Source organism: Lepisosteus platostomus, chromosome 5 (genome assembly GCF_059453375.1).
Source record: "Lepisosteus platostomus isolate fLepPlt1 chromosome 5, fLepPlt1.hap1, whole genome shotgun sequence".
In the NCBI taxonomy this organism is placed as follows: domain Eukaryota; kingdom Metazoa; phylum Chordata; class Actinopteri; order Semionotiformes; family Lepisosteidae; genus Lepisosteus; species Lepisosteus platostomus.
The window spans coordinates 55,462,662-55,484,939 of record NC_142615.1 but is presented as its reverse complement, the minus strand read 5'-3'; the positions used below and the strand labels follow the sequence as shown (position 1 = coordinate 55,484,939).

Here is a 22,278-nt window from a genome sequence, read left to right as displayed (position 1 = left end):
TCTGTTCTCGGAAGCTAAACAGGGATGGGCCTGGTTAGTACTTGGATGGGAGACCGCCTGGGAATACCAGGTGCTGTAAGCTTTTAAGCGAAGGAGGCGCCCTGTCCCCGCTCGCTCGCTCATTCCCCTGTTCACACGTGCAGTGCGGCTTGTCCGTCTGTTTATTTGTCAGCTTTGGCGAGACACGGGTGCTTGTGTATTAGCGTGAGCGTTTTTTATTCTGATCATGAACAGTTTAACAAGTCCGCAAAGGATCGAGGAAAGGTTTATCGCCAGCTGAAAAGAGACACAGCGCTTCGGCTGTGGAGACTTGTTCGGCTGGCGTTCGGAGAGTCGCGTTTTTCAGAATTGTATTGAGATCCTTTTCAACAGAGCTCAGATGTCAAAGCACAGCAGCAGCTCTCCACAGCGATCCTCTATAGCGCCCTTTCTCCCGCAGCTCCGTCCTCATTGGAAGGAAGCAAGAGTGAAAGGCTGAAGTGAAATAGAGCGGGGACGAAGGCAGTGAAGAGAGAGAACGTGGGAAGAAGAGAAAAACGCAAGGGAAAAAAAGCAGCGTCGTAAAAGAGGTGACGGAGCTGTCCTCTCAATAAGAAGGGTGCCAGCGAGCCTTGCTCTCGCTTACGGCCACACCCCCTTGAGCACGCCTGATCTCGTCTGATTTCGGAAGCTAAACAGGGATGGGCCTGGTTAGTACTTGAATGGGAGACCGCCTGGGAATACCAGGTGCTGTAAGCTTTTAAGCGCAGGAGGCGCCCTATCCCCGCTCGCTCGCTCATTCCCCTGTTCACACGTGCAGTGCGGCTTGTCCGTCTGTTTATTTGTCAGCTTTGGCGAGACACGGGTGCTTGTGTATTAGCGTGAGCGTTTTTTATTCTGATCAGGAACAGTTTTACAAGTCCGCAAAGGATCGAGGAAAGGTTTATCGCCAGCTGAAAAGATACACAGCGCTTCGGCTGTGGAGACTTGTTCGGCTGGCGTTCGGAGAGTCGCGTTTTTCAGAATTGTATTGAGATCGTTTTCCACAGAGCTCATATGTCAAAGCACAGCAGCAGCTCTCCACAGCGATCCTCTATAGCGCCCTTTCTCCCGCAGCTCCGTCCTCATTTGAAGGAAGCAAGAGTGAAAGGATGAAGTGAAATAGAGCGGGGACGAAGACAGTGAAGAGAGAGAACGTGGGAAGAAGAGAAAAACGCAAGGGAAAAAAAGCAGCGTCGTAAAAGAGGTGACGGAGCTGTCCTCTCAATAAGAAGGGTGCCAGCGAGCCTTGCTCTCGCTTACGGCCACACCCCCTTGAGCACGCCTGATCTCGTCTGATCTCGGAAGCTAAACAGGGATGGGCCTGGTTAGTACTTGGATGGGAGACCGCCTGGGAATACCAGGTGCTGTAAGCTTTTAAGAGCAGGAGGCGCCCTATCCCCGCTCGCTCGCTCATTCCCCTGTTCACACGTGCAGTGCGGCTTGTCCGTCTGTTTATTTGTCAGCTTTGGCGAGACACGGGTGCTTGTGTATTAGCGTGAGCGTTTTTTATTCTGATCAGGAACAGTTTTACAAGTCCGCAAAGGATCGAGGAAAGGTTTATCGCCAGCTGAAAAGAGACACAGCGCTTCGGCTGTGGAGACTTGTTCGGCTGGCGTTCGGAGAGTCGCGTTTTTCAGAATTGTATTGAGATCGTTTTCCACAGAGCTCAGATGTCAGAGCACAGCAGCAGCTCTCCACAGCGATCCTCTATAGCGCCCTTTCTCCCGCAGCTCCGTCCTCATTGGAAGGAAGCAAGAGTGAAAGGCTGAAGTGAAATAGAGCGGGGACGAAGGCAGTGAAGAGAGAGAACGTGGGAAGAGAAAAACGCAAGGCAAAAAAAGCAGCGTTGTAAAAGAGGTGACGGAGCTGTCCTCTCAATAAGAAGGGTGCCAGCGAGCCTTGCTCTCGCTTACGGCCACACCCCCTTGAGCACGCCTGATCTCGTCTGATTTCGGAAGCTAAACAGGGATGGGCCTGGTTAGTACTTGAATGGGAGACCGCCTGGGAATACCAGGTGCTGTAAGCTTTTAAGCGCAGGAGGCGCCCTATCCCCGCTCGCTCGCTCATTCCCCTGTTCACACGTGCAGTGCGGCTTGTCCGTCTGTTTATTTGTCAGCTTTGGCGAGACACGGGTGCTTGTGTATTAGCGTGAGCGTTTTTTATTCTGATCAGGAACAGTTTTACAAGTCCGCAAAGGATCGAGGAAAGGTTTATCGCCAGCTGAAAAGATACACAGCGCTTCGGCTGTGGAGACTTGTTCGGCTGGCGTTCGGAGAGTCGCGTTTTTCAGAATTGTATTGAGATCGTTTTCCACAGAGCTCATATGTCAAAGCACAGCAGCAGCTCTCCACAGCGATCCTCTATAGCGCCCTTTCTCCCGCAGCTCCGTCCTCATTTGAAGGAAGCAAGAGTGAAAGGATGAAGTGAAATAGAGCGGGGACGAAGACAGTGAAGAGAGAGAACGTGGGAAGAAGAGAAAAACGCAAGGGAAAAAAAGCAGCGTCGTAAAAGAGGTGACGGAGCTGTCCTCTCAATAAGAAGGGTGCCAGCGAGCCTTGCTCTCGCTTACGGCCACACCCCCTTGAGCACGCCTGATCTCGTCTGATCTCGGAAGCTAAACAGGGATGGGCCTGGTTAGTACTTGGATGGGAGACCGCCTGGGAATACCAGGTGCTGTAAGCTTTTAAGAGCAGGAGGCGCCCTATCCCCGCTCGCTCGCTCATTCCCCTGTTCACACGTGCAGTGCGGCTTGTCCGTCTGTTTATTTGTCAGCTTTGGCGAGACACGGGTGCTTGTGTATTAGCGTGAGCGTTTTTTATTCTGATCAGGAACAGTTTTACAAGTCCGCAAAGGATCGAGGAAAGGTTTATCGCCAGCTGAAAAGAGACACAGCGCTTCGGCTGTGGAGACTTGTTCGGCTGGCGTTCGGAGAGTCGCGTTTTTCAGAATTGTATTGAGATCGTTTTCCACAGAGCTCAGATGTCAGAGCACAGCAGCAGCTCTCCACAGCGATCCTCTATAGCGCCCTTTCTCCCGCAGCTCCGTCCTCATTGGAAGGAAGCAAGAGTGAAAGGCTGAAGTGAAATAGAGCGGGGACGAAGGCAGTGAAGAGAGAGAACGTGGGAAGAGAAAAACGCAAGGCAAAAAAAGCAGCGTCGTAAAAGAGGTGACGGAGCTGTCCTCTCAATAAGAAGGGTGCCAGCGAGCCTTGCTCTCGCTTACGGCCACACCCCCTTGAGCACGCCTGATCTCGTCTGATTTCGGAAGCTAAACAGGGATGGGCCTGGTTAGTACTTGAATGGGAGACCGCCTGGGAATACCAGGTGCTGTAAGCTTTTAAGCGCAGGAGGCGCCCTATCCCCGCTCGCTCGCTCATTCCCCTGTTCACACGTGCAGTGCGGCTTGTCCGTCTGTTTATTTGTCAGCTTTGGCGAGACACGGGTGCTTGTGTATTAGCGTGAGCGTTTTTTATTCTGATCAGGAACAGTTTTACAAGTCCGCAAAGGATCGAGGAAAGGTTTATCGCCAGCTGAAAAGATACACAGCGCTTCGGCTGTGGAGACTTGTTCGGCTGGCGTTCGGAGAGTCGCGTTTTTCAGAATTGTATTGAGATCGTTTTCCACAGAGCTCATATGTCAAAGCACAGCAGCAGCTCTCCACAGCGATCCTCTATAGCGCCCTTTCTCCCGCAGCTCCGTCCTCATTTGAAGGAAGCAAGAGTGAAAGGATGAAGTGAAATAGAGCGGGGACGAAGACAGTGAAGAGAGAGAACGTGGGAAGAAGAGAAAAACGCAAGGGAAAAAAAGCAGCGTCGTAAAAGAGGTGACGGAGCTGTCCTCTCAATAAGAAGGGTGCCAGCGAGCCTTGCTCTCGCTTACGGCCACACCCCCTTGAGCACGCCTGATCTCGTCTGATCTCGGAAGCTAAACAGGGATGGGCCTGGTTAGTACTTGGATGGGAGACCGCCTGGGAATACCAGGTGCTGTAAGCTTTTAAGAGCAGGAGGCGCCCTATCCCCGCTCGCTCGCTCATTCCCCTGTTCACACGTGCAGTGCGGCTTGTCCGTCTGTTTATTTGTCAGCTTTGGCGAGACACGGGTGCTTGTGTATTAGCGTGAGCGTTTTTTATTCTGATCAGGAACAGTTTTACAAGTCCGCAAAGGATCGAGGAAAGGTTTATCGCCAGCTGAAAAGAGACACAGCGCTTCGGCTGTGGAGACTTGTTCGGCTGGCGTTCGGAGAGTCGCGTTTTTCAGAATTGTATTGAGATCGTTTTCCACAGAGCTCAGATGTCAGAGCACAGCAGCAGCTCTCCACAGCGATCCTCTATAGCGCCCTTTCTCCCGCAGCTCCGTCCTCATTGGAAGGAAGCAAGAGTGAAAGGCTGAAGTGAAATAGAGCGGGGACGAAGGCAGTGAAGAGAGAGAACGTGGGAAGAGAAAAACGCAAGGCAAAAAAAGCAGCGTCGTAAAAGAGGTGACGGAGCTGTCCTCTCAATAAGAAGGGTGCCAGCGAGCCTTGCTCTCGCTTACGGCCACACCCCCTTGAGCACGCCTGATCTCGTCTGATCTCGGAAGCTAAACAGGGATGGGCCTGGTTAGTACTTGGATGGGAGACCGCCTGGGAATACCAGGTGCTGTAAGCTTTTAAGCGCAGGAGGCGCCCTATCCCCGCTCGCTCGCTCATTCCCCTGTTCACACGTGCAGTGCGGCTTGTCCGTCTGTTTATTTGTCAGCTTTGGCGAGACACGGGTGCTTGTGTATTAGCGTGAGCGTTTTTTATTCTGATCATGAACAGTTTAACAAGTCCGCAAAGGATCGAGGAAAGGTTTATCGCCAGCTGAAAAGAGACACAGCGCTTCGGCTGTGGAGACTTTATTAATAAAGCCCCTCAGTAGTTGAGATCTCTGTTATTCCCATCTAGAAACATGCAATCAGCATGTTATTGCTGAAGCAATAGTCACAACATTATTCCACACCTGGGTGAGATGCGGGTTATGATGACAGTCATGCTTTCTACACCTTATACTGAGCTCAGAAATGGACCAAGCGGACATCTCACGAGCAGATCCCTCCGCGTATAAGAAAGGCAACTTGTCTCAGCAAAAATACAAAAAGGCAAAAACCCCACACTTGGAATGCAAACCTACCCTAAAAAGGAAACACGGTTTTAAAACGAACTTGATTTTCCCCTGGAGAAACCTTTTTATGGACACACATCGCATCTATTACACATGTAGAACTAAATATAAAGATAAAACTTAATATAAGAAGTCATGACATATCACACATGACGAAGTCTGGTCCAGAATAAACAGTTTACACTGACCCACCTTTATTTACCCTGGTCACTCACTTCTATTAACTGTTTAACTGGGTAACAAATTAATATTTGTTTCAATTTGGGATCTACACCTGGGAGCCCTGAAATGTTGGCCAGAGGGGAGAAGCTGATATTCAGACGTGAGAATATATTAAAATAAAGGATCTGATGTTGTTTTTCACCTGTCTAATCAAAGCTTGTTCAAAAATTATCTGATTATAGGACACACGAGTTTATAATCATACTCATTCCACTTTTTAACCCCGTATATATGCACAATATGAAACGTATATACACTAAATCTCACGTGTGACTCCCATAATATACATTTCTTTACGAAAATTAGGAACACTTACTACAATTATCAACCCCCCATGACGAGGCAATATTTCATACCTTTGTTTCTTTGTGGGTTCAAAGTTCTGTCCTGTCGTTTCACACGTAATGTTTTGGTAGTTATCTCAATTTTCCTTTGCAATTATCTCCAAGATCATCATCAACTTTTTGTAAAACGCTATGCACAACTGATATTTAAAGAAAGTCCTGTACCAAAACGTCTTCGTAGGGAAAGACAACTTTTTTTCCTTACGTTAGTCGCTACACGGTTACTCAAAAAATCCATTCACCGCCTTTAAAAAAAAAGTTTCGTTTTTTATTGTGGTTCACTGACATTTCTGTCACAATTCTGAGGGACCCCAAATAAAATTCACTTGCCGGTATAAAGACGCCGGCGAGGATAAGACAGGTATCGAACCACCTGCGTATCTAGCGGACGTTTAAAATAAAAAAAATGGTGTGTAATGTTGCGAAGGGCTACTGTTTTTTTTATAGTTTGTCGATTGTAAGGGACGTGGGCCGCGACAGAAATACTGGACGGGGTGGGAAAAGGTTTATTGATGGTTTATTGTACCGCAACGGTCACAATTGACTCACCAGCAAAGATGGCGCCGAGGCCACATCGGCTCCCTCCCGCCCTGCCTCGCACCGAAGCTCGAGCTGCGGAGCGCGACGCCAAACCGCCAGTCCACGGGCGCGGGCGCCGGACATAGACGTCATAAACCCTTCCGAGGCGCAGGAATTATAGATCACTGTAGTTTCTTCTGGACCCGGGTTAGGGACAGTGTGCCCTCCGTGAGAGTCTTCTGAGGAAGCCAGTGTCTCATGGGTGTCCAGGCTTGGTACCATCTGTCCATCACAGGACACACAGACACACACACTCACACACCCTGGACAGGACACCAGTCCATCACAGGACACACACACACTCACTCACACACCCTGGACAGGACACCAGTCCATCACAGGACATACACACACCCTAGATAGGACACCAGTCCATCACAGGACACACACACTCACACACCCTGGACAGGACACCAGTCACTCACAGGATACACACACACACTCACACACCCTGAACAGGACACCAGTCCCTCACAGGACACACACACACAACCTGGATAGGACACCAGTCCCTCACAGGACACTCAGACACACACACTCACACACCCTGGACAGGAACCAGTCCATCACATGACAAACACACATTCACTCACACACCCTGGACAGCACTCCATCATAGGACACACACACACCAGGGCCAGTTTTCCCAGAAGCCAATTAGCCCAAAAGCCTGTCTTTGGACCCGAAGAACACAGGGAGAACATGCAGACTCCACACAGACAGCCCCCCCCCCGGGTCCAGACCCGAGCCCGGAGCCCCCCCGCGCTGAACCCCTCCGTACAGACGGCCGCACACAGCTCCGTTGTTCCCGATTCCCGAGGTGATCTGTTAAAAGAAGCCGGTGTGTTGCCTCCAGGTGACATTTCCTACTGGAGTCAGGACAGGAGGCTCTTCTGTACACAGAAGGGGATGGGGGTGGGGAACAAGCCGCCCAGCCCTGTGGTTGAAGCCGATACCCCGGCTTCTCTCCAGACACAGCTGGGTGAGCTCCTCCAGTCAGTACAGGGGGCTCTACTGTACACAGAGGGTGGCGGGGGTGTGGAACAACTCCTTTGTTCGGGGCCTTGGGGCATTCTTGTTGTGAAAGGCGCTATATAAAAAAACTGAATTGAAATTGAATCTTACAGGTTTGGGTTTTTCAGAGATCTTGTCAGAGATCTTGTCTGACGTGCCCGTTTCAAAAACGTAACGACACTCCTCACGTCCGAGCGCCGCCGGTCTGTGACGTAACGTATCCTTACACAACCATGACGGTTTCATCATGGACAGCACGAAAGCCCGAAAAGTGGTTGACGTTTTAATTTGGCAACGCCACGATGGATCCCAGTTTTTTTTTTTATTTTGGAGGCCAAAAAGGACAAAAAAGGAAACGTCCGGAGTGGATCGATGGTCATCTCTGCGGTTGTTCTGATGTTCTGAAAAAACAAAACAAAAAAAAAAACGGCTCGCTTGCCCGGTCGTGTAGTGTTTCCACACCCCACGCAAATCAACTTCTCTTCGCCCCCGGGGGCTCGTCGCCCGCAGCACCCCTCTCACGTGATAGGGGCTTCCCCCGGCTGTGACGTACTTACCCTACCCCCTTCCGCCAACGTCATACCGAAGGTCGCGCTTCGGGCCGCGGCGATGTTGACGGACTGTCTTGTAGCGTGAGAAGGGTTTAAATTTCGACTTAAGGAGTTGGCCATCGTTATATTTCGCGAGGTATCATACGGGGGGAAAAAGAACATTTATATTTATCAACCTACTAGTAATACTGGGTGGATGTCACGTTCCCCAAAGTTCAGTGCCTCTCTCTAATAAAGTAGAAACGTGACATTGAACTCCGTTCGAAACAGGAGAAATCACCAGGACACGATACAACTGACGTCCGGAAAAGAAAAAAAGAACTCCTATTCCCATTTGTAATGACCCCGTAGTGTTTTTCCCGGTGTGCGCTCATCTTTCGGAGACCCGTTTCTCTCTGGTGTTTTGCTGTTGGAATAAATGCCGAGGTGACCCTTCTGTGTGGAGTCTGCGTGTTCTCTCCAGCGGGTCGTTTCCTACACCGCAGGGGCTGATCGAACCGGGGTCTCCCAATCGTCACAGAAGTGTGTGTCATTTTGGGTGGTGGTGGGGGGGTGCATCGGGGATACTGCGCCCCGAGGGGATAACCTCTCACCTTACTCCGGACGAAGGGAGAAGACCTGTACCTTCACGAGTCCGGGTTGTGAAAACTTCTTCTGGCAGTTCAAAACGTTTCGAAGAGACTACAGCGCTACCCTGTTTTCCATTTCTATCGTGTATTATTATACAGTCATAAGTATCTGTACTGATCACAGATCCCCCTCTCACTACCAGGACTGAAGCCCAGTGCAGCACGAATAATAATAATAATAATTAATCCGTCTGGACTCTCCACTCAGAGCTCTTCCCAGGTCAGGGGGATCCCCTCCAGCCCCCCCAGTGTGCAGCCCCCACGTGGATGATGCTCCAGTCCGCTCAGCACACAGCAGCTCTCAGTGGGGAGGAGAGCAGAGGGATGGAGCCAGTTCAGAGAGGGGGGGTGATAAGGAGGCCATGATGGGTCAAGACCAGGGGGGGAATCAGGCCAGGACACTGGGGTAACACCCCTACTCCTCTCCAGAAACACCCCGGGATTGTTAATGAGCACAGAGAGTCAGGACCTCGGTTTGACGTCTTATCCGAAGGACGGCGCCTGTTTACAGTCCAGTGTCCCCCGTCACTATACTGGGGCATCAGGACCCACACAGACCGCAGGGTGAAAGCGCCCCCTGCTGGCCCCACTCACACCTCTCCCAGCAGCAACCTCAGTTTTTCCCAGGAGTCTCCCCTCCAGGTACTGACCAGGCTTCTACCTGCTGGGCTCCAGTGGGGAGGGGGCTGCTAGCTGGGAGCTGCAGGGTGAGATGGCTGCTGGGCAAACGATGGCTAAAGAGCTTCCTAGGACACCCTGGAGTTCGTGGTCAACTTCCTTCTCTTCAGACGGAGGTGGCTTGAAATCTGTCTCGTTTCAAGGAGTATTGGACACGATGCCCCCCCTGCTTTAGCCCCGCTAACTGGTGGCACGCCGACAACGAGGGCTCTCGGCCTCAATCCATCAACCACAAACTCTCCGGGATGAAAGAGAAAGACAGACTCTGTTCGTTCGTTTCGGGGGGGGAGGGAAAAAACCAAAAGCTTTTTTTAAAAAACATTTTAATGATGCTTAACAAAAGAACAAAAATTACAATACAGATTAATGTCAAGGGACACACCCCCCCCCCCCCATCTTACGATCATCACAGGACCTTAAAATAATACTTAATAATACAAGGTCATGCAGACGATCTGAGGACTCAGGTGGAGATAATGTGAAAGTTTTCCACAGTCCAGTCTGGGGTCCCTCAGCTTCAGTCCAGACTGGGGTCTGGGGTCCCTCAGCTTCAGTCCAGACTGGGGTCCCTCAGCTTCAGTCCAGACTGGGATCTGGGGTCCCTCAGCTCCGGTCCAGTCCAGTCTGGGGCCCCTCAGCTCTGGTCCAGTCCAGTATGGGGCCCCTCAGCTCCAGTGCAGTCCAGTCCAGTCTGGTGTCCCTCAGCTCCAGTGCAGCCCAGTCTGGGGTCCCTCAGCTTCGGTCCAGCACAGACTGGGGTCCCTCAGCTTCGGTCCAGCACAGTCTGGGGTCCCTCAGCTTCAGTCCAGACTGGTGTCCCTCAGCTTCGGCCCAGCACAGACTGGGGTCCCTCAGCTTCGGTCCAGACTGGGGTCCCTCAGCTCCAGTGCAGTCCAGACTGGGGTCCCTCAGCTTCGGTCCAGCACAGACTGGGGTCTCTCAGCTTCGGTCCAGACTGGGGTCCCTCAGCTTCAGTCCAGCACAGTCTGGGGTCCCTTAGCTTTGGTCCAGTCCAGTCTGGGGTCCCTCAGCTTCGGTCCAGCACAGCCTGGGGCCCCTCAGCTCCAGTCCAGTCCAGTCTGGGGCCCCTCAGCTTTGGTCCAGCACAGTCTGGAGTCCCTCAGCTTCGGTCCAGCACAGACTGGGGTCCCTCAGCTTTGGCCCAGCACAGACTGGGGTCCCTCAGCTTCGGTCCAGCACAGACTGGGGTCCCTCAGCTTCGGTCCAGCACAGTCTGGGGTCCCTCAGCTCCGGTCCAGTGCAGTCTGGGGTCCCTCAGCTTCGGTCCAGCACAGTCTGGGGTCCCTTGGCTCCAGTCCAGTCCAGTCTGGTGTCCCTCAGCTCCAGTCCAGTCCAGTCCAGTCCAGTCCTTGGTGGGGAAGGCGACTCCGATCTTAGCTGGCACAGAACCAGGAAAGGAACCTGGAAAGAATATTGTTATCGCAGGTGTGAGGGACACAGACACGGACATCACCATGACATCAAACAGCAAGAGGAGACTCCTTCTTGAATCACAGACACGACCGGGCGGCGTCCCCCTGTCTGCTCACCTGCACCTCCTCTTTTTCTTCTTGTCCTTCCCGGCAGCCTGCTCCTCCTCTCCCTCGCTCTTCCTCTCCTGACACACGGTCTCCGCCGCCTCCATCGGCTCGTCCTTATCATCTGTCTCCACCGACATGCAGCTCAGGGACTTTAAAAAGACGCACCAGCACTTCTGAAGCAGAGACAGGAGAGTCACGTTAAGAGTCGGACTGGACACTCCAGGACATGAACACTGCACTGAGAGAGAGAGGGGTTCATACACACACACTGACTGGACACTCCAGTACATGAACACTGCACTGAGAGAGAGAGGGGTTCATACACACACACTGACTGGACACTGGACAGGAGTAAAGAGAGAATCAGAGCATTACCCACTTTCTTTTTCTTCTGTCTCACAGGAGGTGGTGATTGGACCTCCTCCAGCTGGAGTCCGAGTAGGGAGAGAGGGGGCAGGAGAGGGACAGCACAGGGAGAGAAAGAGAGAGACAGGTGAGTCAAGTGTCCCAAGAGTACAGAGACTCTGCTGAGATCACACTCGCAGTGAGTGAGCCTGGGTGTAGCCCACTAATACTGACCCACTGTACACCATAGGACAGAGAAGAGGAGGAGAGAGACACACTGACTGGACACCACAGCACAGAGAGGAGGAGGAGAGAGACAGTGACAGACAGGGCTGACAAGACAGACAAGATGGCGAAACTCCACCACAGACAGGACAGGAGGCAGGGTGGGACCAGCACTGACCTTCTTCCTCTCTCCTGCCGGAGGAGCTGTCTCCACCTCCTCTTCCTCCTGCAAGTCAAGAGACAGGCTGAGAGAGAGACGGGCTGGTGGGACATCGGCGAACAGAGCTGAAGGCAGAGAGCCGGGGAGACAGGCCCAGCTGGGACAACGCAGGACAGACAGAGAGACAGACAGAAAGGAAGGAGAGAGAGACACAAAGATGAAGGCACAGAAAGACAGCAGGCAAAGAGAAAGATTGAGATTGAGGGACAAACAAACCGAGAGAGAGAGCGGAAGGAGAGAGAGAGAGGAAGGAGAGAGAAGGACAGACAGACTGACAGACGGGGCTGAAAGAGAGAGAGACAGAGAGGCAGGGACAGACAGACAGCAGGACGAGAGAGAGACAGAGATCGAGGGACAATAATTTGGTTTCGAAATTTATTCTGAAAATATACAATCATTCACTCCTGAAAAATATCGAGTTCAAATTATACATTATGTACAATATTGTAATCAACATATGGCTAATCATCAAAAATAAAAAAAAACTGTACTGGGGGACACAGCTGGCTGTGCTGTTCTGGACAGAACACACTGAGGTCCAGTTTCCACCTCCTGCAGGATCAAACAGCACCTCCACTGGCTCTCCAGTGAACAGAGGGACAGACAGAGAGGCTTCAGGCTGCAGGGTGACATTGTCTCTGTGAGCTGAAAGACAATCAGGACAGAGGATGATATAAGAACACACTCTGTCAAGAATATAGAGCCCTCTAGTGATCCTACTGTAGACCTGCTCACCACCTACAGTGACGATCACAGTGCTGATACTGCTTCCATTAAGGTCCCTCACTGTGTAGTTGCCCTGATCAGCTGGAGTGAGGGAGCGGAGTGTCAGAGAGCTGTTCTGCACTGACACTCACTGTTCGTACCTGGGGCCAGGGAGCCCTGCGCTGCTCAGTAAGACTATACGATTCCGGACAGATCGTGCAGGATCAAACAGCACCTCCACTGGACCAGCAGTGTGGAGGGGGGAGACAGAGAGGCACCAGGCTGCAGGCTGTGGACTTCTGAGTGAGCTGAAAAGGGACAGGTAGAAACATGTTGAATATTTAGTTTTACAACAATACCTTGAGTTTGGACTGCGATCAGCTTCATTTTGTATTTCAGCTGTGAAAATGCAATTTCAAAAATGCACGCCACAGTCATGTTAGGTTCAAGTTACAGTTGCATCACAACTCAATACATTTGCAATTCACTTCTGAGATAATTGTTCCTGGTGTTTGTGTTGTGTATGCCTTGCAATGGAGGGGTGGGAAATAATGGACTTATTACATTATAATGAATAATAATTGCTTACACTTATATAGTGCTTTTCTGGACACTCCACTCAAAGCGCTTTGCAGGACATGGGGACTCCCCTCCACCACCACAAATGTGCAGCATCCACCTGGATGATGGGACGGCAGCCATAGTGCACCAGAACGCTCCCCACACACCAGCTATGAGTGGGGAGGAGAGCAGAGTAATGAAGCCAATTCATAAATGGGGGTTATTAGGAGGCCATGATTGGTAAGGGTCAATGGGAAATTTGGCCAGGACACTGGGGTAAAACCCCTACTCTTTTCGAGAAACACCCCGGGATTTTTAATGACCACAGAGAGTCAGGACCTCGGTTTTACGTCTCATCTGAAGGACGGCACCTGTTTACAGTTTTTCCAGTGTCCCCGTCACTATACTGGGGCATTAGGACCCACATGGGCCACAGGGTGAGAGTTCCCCCTGCTGGCCCCACTAACACCTCTTCCAGCAGCAACCTTAGTTATTATTGTGAAGAATGAAAGAATATTAGGAACATGAAAAGGTTGAATGTTTTAAATGCGTTTTTTTACTGAAACATCCGCTACAGAGATGCGCACACACGTCATTACAAACGCACACCTGCACAGAGACGTCCTCAAGTGCCTTGTTCACAATTATGGGCTCCAATAGGAACAAAAAATGCCAGCCTGACAACTCGAGCATTCAAACCAAGAACCCAACACGTACTTATGTTGGCAGCCTGTGCAGAAAAGCAGAAAGAACCACAAGCCTTCTCTATTGGGAGGAAAAACACACACTCCCTCTCTCACACTCCTGATTTCCTTAAATAGCTCATTCTTCATCTCTGGCTCCTACATACAGTATAGCAGCGCTCAGTCTGCTTTGAATAAGCCATAAATCTAAGATTTGTTTTATCTGTTCCTCTTGTCTAGGCCTAGAGCTGCTTTTCATAAAAGAGCTGTTTGCATAAATAGCTAGGGTTACAGCTGAAGACACCAGCTTCATCCCCCAGTGTGTTATACGTCGGGAGCAAGAGAAGAGGGCCAGGCCGTGCCTTTTCATAGTTTTTTCTTCTGAAAAGTCAGTTTCTCAGAGGCAGATTTAGCCCCTCATGCATTGTAGAGAGATAGACACGCCCGCGCGCGAACAGTTAGAGCTGCACCCTCACACAGAGTCAGACCCGCACAGACACATCCTCTTGTTTAAACAAATACACAAACCTGACGGCGCTCACAATGATCCAGACACACACACACACACACACACACACACACACACACACAACATCAGTAGTCACTCTTGCACACTGGACCCCAGCTCAGTCCTCACCTCCAGCTCCTGCAAACCGCTTCGAACAAACTGCATTAAGAAAATTAGGTTGCGTTCCGGTAGCAGGCCATCCTGGGCACCAGTGTGAGTTACACACTCATTTGTAAAAGCCCTTCCGCATCGTCGGGCATGCTTCACAGTGCTGGACCTGGGGTGTGGGTGCTGTCTGTGTGGAGTTTGCATGTTCTCTCCCTGGTCTGTGGGGGTTTCCTCCAGGTGCTCCAGTTTCCCACAGTCCAGGGACAGGCTGCCACTTTCACTGGGCAGTGCACCGTCACCGTGGCAGCATGGTGGGTCGGATCTGATTTCAGTCTTTATTTCCTTTTTTAGAGATCCTGTAACCAGGACCTGTTCACTGCCATGACGGACACAAGGAACAATAAAGCCGAAGTCTTGTTTCCCACAAGAAACAACAAAACCGAAGTATTGTTCGATGTGCCGGTACAAACTTTTAGGTTATATAGTCCTTCCTTGCTGCTTCAGACGTCATTCGGTGTTATGGTAAGGGGGGGGTCGTGGTATTTGGCCAGTTAAGAGACCCTGGCCAAATGGTCAGTTTAAGATTATGCCCCCTCGCATCTGGAATCCTTATCAGTTAACCCCCTTTCCTGCCATAAACCCCTGTTGCTTAGAAGTCTAATTTTCAGGCAGAACTGACTTAAGTTAACCCTATTTACATCTTGTCTCTTACTTCAGCCCTCTTCCATTTGCTAGTTAAAAGTTGTACAACCCATTTGTATGCGACAAAAGAAGCCAGTCTGTTTCCGCCCGGTTTCGAACCGAGGGCCTTTCGCATGCGAGGCGAACATGATAACCACTACACTACGGAAACAGTGGTAAGATGTGCCCAGCGGCCCAGTGCTGAGCTTCGCCAATGCGTTTCAGCTGCTTCCAGTGCCTTTATTGGAGTGCGCTGATGGACCGTGCTCTCTCTCCAGAGACCAGCACGCCTGTCATGGACGGAGCAGGAAAGGCGGTGCCACATTCTACAGCCCTCTCCACGCAATCGGGCTACTGAAGTGGAGAAAATCGCCTCTCCAGAAAGTGCAAATATCATAGAGGTAGAGGTAGGGAGAGAGGAGGAGTACAAATTCAAGCAGAGGCCTGAGTGGAGCACTGTCGTATGGCCCTGACATCAATCCCTCAACTCTCTGCATAAAGCAGTGTCTTATGGCCATAACATCCCACCCCCACCACTCTCAATGGAAAGCACTGTCGTATAACCATGACATCCCACCCCCACCACTCTCTGCATAAAGAAGTGTCGTATGGCCCTGACGCCCACCCCTCCACTCTCTGCGTTAAGCTGTGTTGTCAGGCCCTGACATCCCACCTCCGCCACTCTCTGCGTAAAGCAGTATCTTCAAGGCCCTGACATCCCACCCCCGCCACTCTCTGTATAAAGCAGTGTCATATGGCCCTGACATCCCACCCCCACCACTCTCTGTGTAAAGAAGTGTCGTATGGCCCTGACACCACCCCTCCACTCTCTGCGTTAAGCTGTGTTTTCAGGCCCTGACATCCCACCTCCTCCATTCTCTGTGTAAAGCAGTGTCATATGGCCCTGACATCCCACCCCCACCACTCTCTGCGGAAAGCACTGTCATATAGCCCTGACACCCACCCCTCCACTCTTTGAATAAAGCAGTGTCGTCAAGCCCTGACATCCCACCCCCGCCATTCTCTACGTAAAGAAGTGTCATATGGCCCTGACACCCACCCATCCACTCTCTGCGTTAAGCTGTGTTGTCAGGCCCTGACATCCCACCTCCGCCACTCTCTGTGTAAAGCACTGTCGTATGGCCCTGACATCACACCCCCACCACTCTCTGCGTGAAGCACAGTCATATAGCCCTGACGACCACCCCTCCATTCTTTGCATAAAGCAGTGACGTCAAGCCCTGACATCCCACCTCCGCCACTCTCTACGTTAACCCCTGTTAACTCGCTTGCTGAATGATCTCTCAAGAAATCCCTGGTGAGATTCAACAGGTGTTTTCTTCAACAGCCACTAAAAGTCTGATGACCTTCTCTGGATTTCCTGAATATGATGTAAAATTAGTTCAAATCATTTGGTAGTTAACAGAACAAAATGCTTTGGAGGTACATTTAAAACAGCAGAGCAACACTGTAGCACTTCGTGTGTGACTGAGTTTAATTGTGTAAACCTGTCTCTCTATGAACACGAGCAAAGAGTTCTCACTCAACAGAAGATTGCGATGTGAGCACAATAATGTAAGACATCTGGTGATGCCAGGGATTGAACTCGGAACTTCATACATGAAAACCATTGAACTACATCCCCTATGGCACAGATGGTGGAACTGACTTAAAGATGTGCATATGTTCACTGACCACAATCCACCCTTCATGAATAATTGAAATGAATAATTTATTTTTATATCCAGTCACATGGGCGACGGTGGTTGATTCTTCAATGGGGGAGAGCGTTTTTCTACCTCCTTACTCGACTGTCTTTCAATTATGTTTTCCTTGAAATCTTTTTGCATCTTTTAAGTGCTTGCGATTAAATTACGCATAGAAAAACAGCAGTACAGTTGATGTTCATGGACCGATGCACACAACTCCAGTGATAAAGCCCTGTCTGTAAATATTGTAGAAGAACGTTAAAGGGCGAAACAACGCTCCAACCACGGGAATGGTAACAAGAAGGATCGTGTTCTTATTTAATATGTGCTTTTGAATTGCCTTGTCAATACACACAGGCTTTAGAGATGGACAAATAATTTACAGTGGTGTTTGTAAACAAAGATGGAACATGTTTTTTTCTATACCAGGAAGAAAGGAGCAGACTCTTAAACTTTAAGAGACAGAAACAATACCTCATCACAGCTAACACTAATTAAAACAACATCACAACAGAAGAGTGAAGCCTTGGGTGAATCAAATTAGTTTTCATTGGTCGTCTGTGTCTTCATAACTTTGTAGGTGAGAGAGAGGATTGCGAAAATGTGCGGGTGCTTCTTAGAAGTGTGTTGGTAGTACAGGTGACTTCCAAATAATTGAGCCGGGTTTTAATCCCGGCCAGTGCATCCCCAAACCTTTTCAAGATAATCATTTATCCGGTAGCACATCTCCTGAAACTAACATTCGAGGTAGGAAGCGTGCTCTTAAACACCAAAACACTCAAAAAGGAAGAAGCAGATCTCTGTACACAAGACAGTAGTGCGATATTAGAATTTCTGAGTTCTTGATGGATTCAGGCTCCTTCTCAGAGGTCCTTGCTCGCCAAATAACTTTACATCTGAGGAAGAGCACCACGGAAAAAAAACCCAACTCAACAAGCGAGCGTGTTGGTTGCTCTTGCTCTTAATGCAAGGAGCTGTTTTTTTTCCTTGCAATAATCATCATTAACCAAAAACAGCAGCACAGGTAAGTCGCATTTGTGATTATGTCACTTCTCTGCTTCAGCAAGGTCAATAAAAGACTCTGAAAGTAGTAAAGCAAAACTGAACTCAAAATCATATTAGGAATTCTGAGCGATATCTCCATACAGGTAATCCAATAAGAACGTTTAAATATTTGAATATAATCTCTCTATATATTTCGCTGCTTTTTACCCGGAGTAAAACTATTGGATTGAAGGAATGCTAACCGCTGGGTTAAAATGTATAGTTGTTATTTGGAGAAATCTGTAAACTCGTGATCTTATATGTTTTAAAAGACAGCACAGGGAAAAACGACAGTGCTGATTATTTTCCAGAGACAGAGCACTGATGACCTCTCCGAGCTGATTGGTAAAGCCCACCCAGTGGATACTCTAGCAGAACGTCAAAGAACATTCACCTTTGTATCCAAAGAAACGACAGGAACAACATCAGGAAGCACAATCAATTCCCCTTTTAAATCTTTCCTGTAAGGTATGCTATGTGAATTCATGAAGTTAATCCTCTGATCTCTTTTGATCACGAACAAAGTATTTCTGATGGAGCGCTATGTTCAAAGATTTAATAAGCTTTACCCCTGCCAACGATTCGACGTGAAGAATTAAAAGTTTCACAGACAAAAGCAGCTCACCACCACAGCCAATATTAAATGTACTTGCCGGTACACTATCATGTGCACTGCCTCAAAAGTGATCTCGGCAGACGTTGTTCCCTACATAAAGCTGAACGTGCCAAAGAGAATTTCTATTGAGAAAAAATATTTTTTCTGCCTTGATGTTAAGCCTGTCTTTTAGAAAGTCTATCTCTAAACACCTCCCACAGCCTAACAAAAAGCGCTTTTACTGATTGTATTGCAGGTCTTAAAACATTAATATTTGGCAGCAGTGGGATTCAAACCCACGCCCCCAGAGAGACTGGAGCCTAAATCCAGTACCTTAGACCACTCAGCCACGCTACCTTCCTTCATACCCATCTTCACATTGCTGGCTTGGACTAGGGGGGGCTTCAGCTCTTGTCGTCAGATCTAATGATATCATGACATGTGGAAGTGACTGCACCTTCATCTTCCGAGATGCTTTCAATAACACAAACGCTACTTTCACTGGCACAAACACAGCAATAATGAAGGTGGTGGGATTCATCCTTTGTGCTGTTTGTAGGGGTGTAACTCTACGGTGATCTGCTGACTTGAAGAGCAAAAATCAAAATCCTCTGCTATTACTGTTGCTTTTTTCATAGTTTCTTCAAATCCTTCATTTGAACGTAGATTTTGAAGGATATTGATGATAATACCACATAAATTGTGGTTTTCTTGTGATCGCCAATTTTATTCAAATAACAGCCTTTTTTACAGTTCCTTGCGTGTTTCACAAGGTATAATAGCCCCCTTCGCATCCTCAGCTAACATATTTTAAAATTACAATAGCTTATACAGCATGCATGTTTACATTTATATTAAAATTAAAGTAAATATACAAGAATACATACAGTGCTAACCCAATAATTCTTGTCAGGTTCTGCAACAAATCTGCGTTGTTATTTTAACATGTTTTAGCTGAGGGTGCAACAGGAGTATAAATGAATTTTCCCGCCAGCCATTCAAAGACCAAATTCCATGAGTGAACATTATTTTCTCAGATGTTGCCGGCATTGGACTTTGCCGGTGGTTGTCCACAACTGTTGTAGTAGTTCCTTCTTGAAATTCGACACGTGCAAAGCACTCGTAATATCATAGGTGTTAAGTTCGCTGAGTCTATTCGAGTCATGGTGTGTATCCCTGCCTATCATTGGGAGACGGGTAACTTTTTTACACTCAGATTCCAATCTTCAATGCTTTGTGTGAGAGCTTACATAACTTTCATTTTCTCACAATTTCTGACGATTGTTCCAAAGGGGCACCCTGTCAATTCCGAATACTTTTCAAAAATCTGCCTGCATGTTTGATTATTGTCATTTCACTTAGAAAAAGTTCAATATTGATCATAACTAAAGAAAATAATGATCACGAACAAAAAAGGGATAAAGATGCAAGTCGATCTTGAATCAGAGCTGGGTGAAATGGGCTTCTGTTCTGATATGGTTGTATGAGAAACAGGAGGAATCGCCAATCTCCTATAGAACATGAGTTGAATCAGGAGTGAGACATTTAGTATACTCGTGCATATGTCAACGCCTGACCTACATCGTAAAACTAACATTAAGTTGTCAGAGACATTCATTTATATACAAACAAGAGACAGACCAAGTAATAATTCTACATTAGTTCAGGTGGGTAAACCTGAACTAACTAACTAATAAACCTTTTAATAATTCTACATTAACGTGTCCTACATTGATCAGACTAATTGACATGGTCTGATTCAGAGCCTGTGCAGTTCGTGCTAATTACAACAAGGACAGTTCTGATCCCTCATCACCGAACTGAACACAAGTTCAGCTGTTCTCCAGTTTTGTTACGCATGGTTTTTCATTGCAATTGAGTTCAGAGCTGGAGCTGATCTCCAGACAGTACAGTGTTTTGGGTAAGTTGTCGAAATTCGCATGAGGCTGCAGACAACTTACCCAAAGTGTTTTCTATAGCTTTCAGGTGGAGTTCATTTATATAAAACAACGTAAGTGGTATAAATGCAACAAGCCAGACGGCAGTCGAACCTCTAATTTTCTGACGCGAGGCCTGACGCGTTATTCATTATGCCACTGACCCTGCTATTGTAGTGCTAAAAAACACGTTTTCTACATTTATGTCTGTTCACTCTAAAAACTCTAAAAAGGACAAAGGGTTTGTGTGTCCCGCTAAAATTCCGCTTCATTTCGAATGCAAATAAAAACCGTTTTGTTCCAAGAAATCATAGATTTGTCACATCCTTCATACTATACTTCTCTCTTGTATTAGTAAAGCATTTTGATTTAAACTGAACAATATATGAAAGGTTTCATCTATACACTTACACATAATAAGTATACGAATAAATACTCGGAAGAAGCCGCAGCTCAGGTATTAGAGAGATTTAAAATCAGATCGGAGGATTTAGAGTCCAGACTGCAAACCAACAGCTTACACAGGTCTTTTATAGAACCCTTTTGATTTCCTCTACTTTGTCCCTGTGATGTCATTGTCCTGCTCGCAGCCGAGCCCGACACACGTCTGGTTTCTGTCGCTTGACGCACACCCTGCGGTCCATGCGGGTCCTAATACCCCAGTACAATGAAGGGGACACTAAACTGTAAACAGGTGCCGTCCTTCGGCTGAGACGTAAAACCGAGGTCCTGACTCTCTGTGATCATTCAGGAGAATGGTGGTGGTGGAGGGGAGTCCCCATTACCTGTAAAGCGCATTGAGTGGAGTATCCAGAACAGCGCTATATAAGTGTGCGTAATAATAATAATAATTATTATTATTATAATTGTAATGTAAAATGCAATAAAAAATAAAAAAAAATCAAACTTTGATTCAAAATAGATTAATGTAAAAACTGATAAAGCTAATGCTTTTTTCAGGGCTATAGCTGTAGCTGCGAGAAGGTTAAAAGCGCACAAGTGATCTGTCTTTCGTCAAAGTAATTGCCGGAGCAGTAAGACGCAGAGCACCATCCAGCAGCTGTAGACGATGTTCGGGGAAGAGCTAATTCTGTTTTTAGCACAGGGAGTGAGAATGAGCTCAGTCCGGCTCCGAGCAGAATCCATCCTGGTTTGGTTACAGTGCGCCTGAGGATCTTTGGATCGCAACGTAAAAAAAACAATTGCTCACATCGTGTGACTTCCACGACAGGAAGGAAAGATATCACTTAAAAAAATCAGAACTGAAGATTTGGATCCTGGGCCTCAATTTGATCAAATTATTAAAATAATAATTATTAAAATATCAAATTGTGTTTCTGCAACATTTCGTGCACAGTACGCCATTTTTATCTAAAAATAAAACAACAGTCACAACGAGAGCTTATACGCAGTCTGGGGTATATTCCCCTTTTATATTTTTGCCACTTTATATCGAACCTGTTATACTCCCAGAAGTGCACAGTAGCTTGTACAAATGTACAATTCACCACTGGTATAAACAGATGTGTGCCGTGTTTGCCTTTGTAAGCATTTGTTTAAAAAATAAGTTCACAATACGATAAAAACACAGAAAGCACAAACTTCATAATACAACGATACAAAATCAATACCAAATCATTATGCCAATTAAGTACCTATCCTTTGAAAACAGAGAACACCTTTATATCTACAAAAAACTTGACATTTGTATGTATTTTTGAATTACAAAGCAGACAGAGTAGTCCCTTAATTCAAAGATCGGATCTTGGCCAAAACAAGACAATCAGACGTGGGCTGAATTCGGAACAGGAACCTCTACTTCGTCGTTTATTGAACTTTTGATAAATGTCTGAATGAAACAGATTCGCTTTTTTAACTCTTTGATTAAAGTACACAAAAAGCACCTTCCTTCGAGCCGGAATCGAACCAGCGACCTAAGGATTCCCTACTGACTCCACTACAGTCCTCCGCTCTACCAACTGAGCTATCGAAGGGATGTCAAGCAATGCCCCCTAGCACATACTGCCCAATGTAGTGAAATGTTCCGGGTGATTTAAATCCCACTTCGACATCAAGTTTCCAACTCGTTTCCTTAGTCTTGTTTACCTTGAATTTAAGCCACGAACCAGGATTCTACTGTATAAACTTCCAGGGATATTACAAAATGTTTGATGGGGCATCAATCATTCCAGGCGGAAATTGACTCCTTTTTTTTCTCGAGGGATCATATTAAACATGT

General features: G+C 47.9%; 8 non-coding genes and 3 pseudogenes across 8 annotated transcripts in view; 8 read left to right on the top strand and 3 right to left on the bottom strand.

Annotated features, from left to right (window-relative positions):
* The window catches only part of LOC148669705 (5S ribosomal RNA), a 119-nt gene extending 37 nt beyond the window's left edge, over nt 1-82 (top strand). Inside the window, exon 1 of the ribosomal RNA XR_015938408.1 lies at nt 1-82. This exon is cut by the window's left edge and continues 37 nt beyond it. This is a non-coding gene — a ribosomal RNA (5S ribosomal RNA).
* Nucleotides 83-619: 537 nt separating this feature from the next.
* Nucleotides 620-738, top strand: LOC148669704 (5S ribosomal RNA; annotated as a pseudogene).
* Nucleotides 739-1,275: 537 nt separating this feature from the next.
* LOC148669703 (5S ribosomal RNA) lies at nt 1,276-1,394 on the top strand. The gene has a single exon (XR_015937739.1). It is a non-coding gene; the product is annotated as a 5S ribosomal RNA (ribosomal RNA).
* A 534-nt stretch (nt 1,395-1,928) lies between these two features.
* Nucleotides 1,929-2,047, top strand: LOC148669702 (5S ribosomal RNA; annotated as a pseudogene).
* Nucleotides 2,048-2,584: 537 nt separating this feature from the next.
* LOC148669701 (5S ribosomal RNA) lies at nt 2,585-2,703 on the top strand. Its single transcript, XR_015937738.1, has one exon. It is a non-coding gene; the product is annotated as a 5S ribosomal RNA (ribosomal RNA).
* A 534-nt stretch (nt 2,704-3,237) lies between these two features.
* LOC148669700 (5S ribosomal RNA) lies at nt 3,238-3,356 on the top strand (annotated as a pseudogene).
* A 537-nt stretch (nt 3,357-3,893) lies between these two features.
* On the top strand, nt 3,894-4,012 carry LOC148669699 (5S ribosomal RNA). The gene has a single exon (XR_015937737.1). It is a non-coding gene; the product is annotated as a 5S ribosomal RNA (ribosomal RNA).
* A 534-nt stretch (nt 4,013-4,546) lies between these two features.
* LOC148669698 (5S ribosomal RNA) lies at nt 4,547-4,665 on the top strand. The gene has a single exon (XR_015937736.1). It is a non-coding gene; the product is annotated as a 5S ribosomal RNA (ribosomal RNA).
* Nucleotides 4,666-14,853: 10,188 nt separating this feature from the next.
* trnaa-cgc (transfer RNA alanine (anticodon CGC)) lies at nt 14,854-14,926 on the bottom strand. The gene has a single exon. It is a non-coding gene; the product is annotated as a tRNA-Ala (tRNA).
* A 3,451-nt stretch (nt 14,927-18,377) lies between these two features.
* Nucleotides 18,378-18,459, bottom strand: trnal-uag (transfer RNA leucine (anticodon UAG)). The gene has a single exon. It is a non-coding gene; the product is annotated as a tRNA-Leu (tRNA).
* Nucleotides 18,460-21,945: 3,486 nt separating this feature from the next.
* On the bottom strand, nt 21,946-22,033 carry trnay-gua (transfer RNA tyrosine (anticodon GUA)). The gene is given in 2 exon segments: nt 21,946-21,981; nt 21,997-22,033. It is a non-coding gene; the product is annotated as a tRNA-Tyr (tRNA).
* Nucleotides 22,034-22,278: the final 245 nt, after the last annotated feature.